Consider the following 5,997-nt stretch of genomic DNA (forward strand, 5'->3'; position numbering starts at 1 on the left):
GGCAATGTACATCTTAAGTGTGGGGGGTCTTTTATATAAGAAAAATCCCTGAATTTTGTTTTATTCTCATGCGATCTTCTCATATCATTATAAGAATGAATTCCAATTAGTCTATAATGTTTATTGATATATCTTGAATTAAAACATAGGTATTTATGCATTGATTGTTTAAACTTTAAGACATTAGGGATTCAAGCATGATAAGTTGATTTTTGAAGAATTAAAAACTTTAAGGTTGTTCCCCCAAGTTTAGGTATTATTTTGAGTTGGAATTCACAAGTTTAAACATCAAAAAGCCATAATGTTTGTGAGATCTTAAGCCTTTAGAGCATCTATTATTTCTTTCATGCTCACTTTTATTATGATTGTGTCAGTATTGAATTGTTATTCTAGAACTTGCTTGATTATACATCTCAAGACCACACCATCTGATTTGATATGTCAAAATGATAAAGGCACTTAGGTTTAACCCACTCTCTCCATAAAAGCCTACCTTCACAATTAACCCTTAGTGAACCCCCTTGAGCCTAACAACTCATTCATTGGTTTACCCTCAATATTAACCCATAACTCATTATTGTTGAAATCCCCTAAATTAATTTGATCGTTATTTTTGTCGAGATTTGAGTTGGAATAGTTGCTTAGCTATGTTTTATTCTATTTTGCAATTTGACTTGTTCTTAAATTATATATATATACATGTATATATTAGTAGTAGTGATCTTCTGAGCTAAAGAAATTAAATTCCATATTCTGAGAAAAAGCTCTATTGTACGCAATTGATGACTAGTCATTTTTCTAGTTAGGTAATTTTTCAATTCAATCTCGATTCTAGCCCTTTCTTTCAGTTTGTGACAACACCCTCTAACCAAAGTCACATTACAACCCTCTAAAGACCTTTTGATTGATGTTTCATCTCAATTTATAGTGGTGGAGATTTGATTTTCATGCAAGCCTATGGTAATGACTTTTCATTATTGACTATTGAGTGCTTCATTTATTGTCCTTAAACACCTTGAGTGATTTGGGTGAATCTTTAGTGAGGATGTGAAACTCTGTGATATTTTGAATCAAAGGTAATTACTTAGATGAGGGGAGACACCTATGTTTTCATGATAAAATGCTCAACTTGGAATGTTTGAAACTTTGATGTTCTTTCAGTTGAATTTTCAATGTATGATTACCTATGGATTAGTTTGAGATATTATTGATAAGAATTATAAGTTGAGAAGAATTTATTTTGATTATGAGTTGAGGATTTTGCTTAAGGACAAGCAAATGCTTATGTGTGGGGGTATTTGATAAACCGTAATTCATACATATTTCTATCCCACGCTTAGCAAATTTTATGGATGATTTATCCTTAAATTTGGTGAATTCAATGCTTCTAATGCCTTAATTTCATGTTTTATACTTAGGTGAGCATAGGAGAGTGAAAGGAACGAGAAACAGGCGAAAAACGGAGAAAATGGGCCAACGTATGAAATCAACACGGGCAGACCACACGATAGTGTCAATTTGGTAGGATCGAAACACGACTCACAGGGTAAACCATACACCCGTGCCTATTTAACAGGCTTGACCACGGCCTGAAGTAATCACACACGGGTGTGTCCCTGTCGAGCCCAAGCAGAGTCCTATTCGAAAAAGGCCACTTTTGAGGGCTCTTAGGCATTCCAAAGCCTATAAATACACCCTAGAAGAGGAGAAGAGGCAAGACACAGAGGAGGAAGCAAGCAATTGCTCAAGGAAAGCCGATCGATCCATCTCAAAAGCTAGATTCACCATCAAGACTAAAGATCTCCCTTCAAATTCCCTCAGGAGTTTTGGGTTTTCTTATGTTTTGTTATTTTTATTCTTTTGAGATGTTTTCTTTCATTAGTATGAACTAAAACCCCTAAATACCTAAGGGGAATGAAACCTAAGACGGATCTTGTTATTATTATCTGAATTGTATGATAAATATTTGACTTGTTCTTAATTATGTGTTCTTAATTCTTGTTTTGATATTCCAGGATATTGATTCAAGTTAAGCTCTTATTCAGAGGAGGAATAGACCCTCTAAGAGTAACTTTGTCATAATTAAGCGGAGTTGATTGTGCACCTAGAGATAGGGTGACAAGATTTTGCCAGATTAGGGTGAAATCTAATAAGAGGATCCATAGATCAAGTTAATGCAACCCTATGACATTAATTAGAAAGAGATTTCAATTATTCAATCTAGGGTTAGACGTTGTTAGTCTCGAGAGAGATAATAATATAACTTAGGGATCTCTATGGAACAAGTTGAATGAATAAATCGTCCGATTCATAATCAAATAACAAGTAAAGTCTAGGTGGATTTTTCCTTAGGTATTGTCTCAATCAATCGAGTTCTCCAAAAAATATTTCCCCAAATTTCTTTTCTGTAATTCTTTAGTTCAATTAATTAGTTAGAAAAACAAAACCCTTTTATTTTTTAGGCTAGATAATAAAAAGAAAGTTGATACTAGTACTTTTAGTTCCTTTGAGTTCGATAATCTAGTCTTGCTAAAGCTATACTACTGTTCGATAGGTACACTTGCCTTCATCGTGATAATAGTTAGTTTCAGGAACGATTCATTATAAATATTTAAAACCTATCACGAATATCACGTATCACCCGTGTGTCTACTCGTGTGGGCAACTTTAAGGCTATTTTCTAAGCCAACTGCCACCCTTATTTATACAAACGCATATATGGTTTCAATGATACCTTAACACTCATAAACATAGCTTATGCATGACAACTTCTTCCTCACATTATACTTGTTTAAGACTCCTTATTATGACAAATCAAATCTTACCAACACACATATACAAATAATCAATATTTTTTAGACTTGCATGCATACATTTCCATACCATCTTATACACACACATCATTCATCAACATTCAATCATCAATAACCATAGGCCATATCATACATAGATGAATAGGTTTACAACCCAATAATCATTATGAGCCATATCTTATGGCCATACACAAAATGAATCAACTATCATTATAAGCCAACACATTCGGCTAGACTAATATGACATATAACAAAAAGACCAAATCCCTATACATGCCATACTCAAAATGTTGAGATTAACTATACCCAATATCCAATCGATAGTGTGAACATGCCTCCGACGTACTTTGATCCCCAAGCTAGCTTAGTGATAATATAAGAAAATGGAAAAGAGTGGGGTAAGCATAAAGCTTAGTAAGCTTGCATGTAATTAATAATCAATAAGAATATGCATTTTCATACACATACATAACATAACTTGACTCACCTCATTCTCCATAATCATTGTAGTCATACCCTACATCATACAATTTACATAATATTCAATAGAACTTAAGATCATAATTTCGTTATTCTCCTCTTATCGAAGTTTTATCATTTTGTAATCTCAATAACTACTAGCTTGGCATACATACCTGTACCCTTTCAACATGATCATACCTTGTCATTTCTTTAACAATTCCTTGGACTACCCATTGAACCACTTGGAATACTAGGGGCACTCAGATTTACCATACACAATAAGATGCCAATGCCATGTCCCAGACATGGTCTTACATGGAATCTCACATCGATGCCATATCCCAGATATGGTCTTATACAAATTCTCATTTCGACGCCATGTCCCAGACATGGTCTTACACGAAATCTCATATCAACACCATATCCCAGATATGGTCTTAAATGATAAGTCATACTGATGCCGATACCATATCCCAGACATGTTCTTACACGGGATCCCATCAACCCAAATGTCTTAATTTTTATAACCTAAGTATTCCGAAGGTTCAACCGGCTTTTATCACCTTAAATCTTTATCGAACAACATCAATAATATTCACGAAGAAAAATATACAATTCATACAACATTAAATGCTAAATGCATAATAAAAAGTTGTAACAATCACACACAAACTTACCTCGGTACAAAAATATGGACAATTAATTTGATTTAGTCCAAGATCTTGCTCTTTCTCCGGTCTAGGCCCGGACTCCATTTTTCTTAATTTATAATAGAAAAATTCACTTATTTAATTGCCACATTATTCAAAACTGCCCATAAATCATATTTTTGCAAAATTTTAGTTTTACCCCTAAATTTTTATATAATTACAATTTAACCCTTAGGCTCGTAAAATGAAATGCGGCCAATTTCTTTATTACCCAAGCATAGCCAATTCATGTTCCCTTTTATAACAACCCACATTTTTCATCAGATAGCATTTTTAACACCTATTTTTACAAGTTTTACAAACAAGTCCTTTTAGGTGTTTTCATGAAAAATAGCTTAGAAAAAGATGTTCATCTATCACCAAACTTCCATATTCCTCCATTAATCATCAAAATACATGCATGAAACACATGGGTAAATTTTTGAACATACACCCTAGCTCAAAATAATGGTAGAAATAGTTATATCATGCTTCAAGGATATCAAAAACATCAAAAACATAAAAAACTAAAACCAAAATGACTTACATGTAGGGGGTTTATTGTGCTAAAAATTTCAAGCTTCCATGAGGGTTTTTATCCTTAAAATTTCGGTGGAAGAAGATGGAGAAGAAAGATGACCATTTTTCTTTTATTTTATTCATTTAGCTATTGTCATCAGATACCAACCCTATCAACTTTGACTTTTTGTCTTTTCTTCTCCATGTACATCCATTCACACATATAATGGCCTACTTATTCATTAAGGACCTCTACTTTTAATTTCTATAGCTATTTAAAACATTTAGCTAATAGAACACAACTTTAGCACTTTATGCGATTTAGTCTTTTTTCACAAATTAAGCATTCAAACGATAAAGTTTCTTAACAAAAAATTTACACAATCATATTATCATGCTGTAGACCTCAAATAATACTAAAATAAATTTTATGACCTCAGATTTGTGGTCCCAAAACCACTATTTCGACTAGGCCCAAAATTGGGAAGTTACAACTCTCCCCCTAAAGGATTGTCGTCCCCGAAAATCTTACCGGTAAAGAGGTTTGGGTATTGTGCTCCCATGATTTCCTTGAGTTCCCATGTAGCCTCTTCAACCCCATTCCTTTGCCACAAGAATCTCCCAGGAGCAATACTTTTATTTCTCAATTGTTTGACTTCTCAAGCCAAAATCTTGACCGGTTCCTCACTATAAGTCATATCTGGTCATATCTCAACCTTTGTTGGTGTAATCACATGTGAAGGGTCTGATCGGTATCGGCGCAACATAGATACATGGAACCCATATCCAATTCAAATGGCAAAGCCAACTGATATGCTATCGAACCTATCCTTTTGGTGATCTCATACGGTCCAATAAAACGTGGACTCAACTTGCCTTTCCGACCAAATCTAAGAACTTTCTTCCACGGGGACACTTTTAAAAATACCTTATCACTGACTTGAAACTCAATTTCTCTTCATTTTAAATCCGCGTAGGATTTTTGTCTATCTGAAGCCGCTTTCAAGCAATCTCGAATCACCTTTACTTTCTCTTTGGTTTCTTTGACCAAGTCGACCCCATGAATCTGATTCTCTTTGAGTTCAGTCAAATATAATGGTATTCGGCACTTACGCCCATACAATGCCCCATAAGGCACCATTTTCAAGCTTGACTGAAAGCTGTTATAATAGGAAAATTCCACCAACGGTAAGTACTTTTCCCAACTGCCTTGAAATTCAAGAACACAACACCGGAGCATGTCTTCAAGTATCTGTATTACTCTCTCTGACTGACCATCGGTTTGCAGATGGAATGCGGTACTAAAATTTAACTTTGTACCTAAAGCTTCTTGTAGCTTTTTCTAGAACCGCGATGTGAGTCTCAGATCCCTATCCGAAATAATCGACAAAGGTACTCCATGAAGTCTCACAATTTCAGAAACATACAACTCGGCTAGCTTATTGCGTGAGTAGTCGATACATATCGGAATAAAGTGAGCCGATTTCGTTAATTGATCAACTATGACCCATAGA

This window comes from Gossypium arboreum, chromosome 6 (genome assembly GCF_025698485.1).
Source record: "Gossypium arboreum isolate Shixiya-1 chromosome 6, ASM2569848v2, whole genome shotgun sequence".
NCBI lineage: Eukaryota > Viridiplantae > Streptophyta > Magnoliopsida > Malvales > Malvaceae > Gossypium > Gossypium arboreum.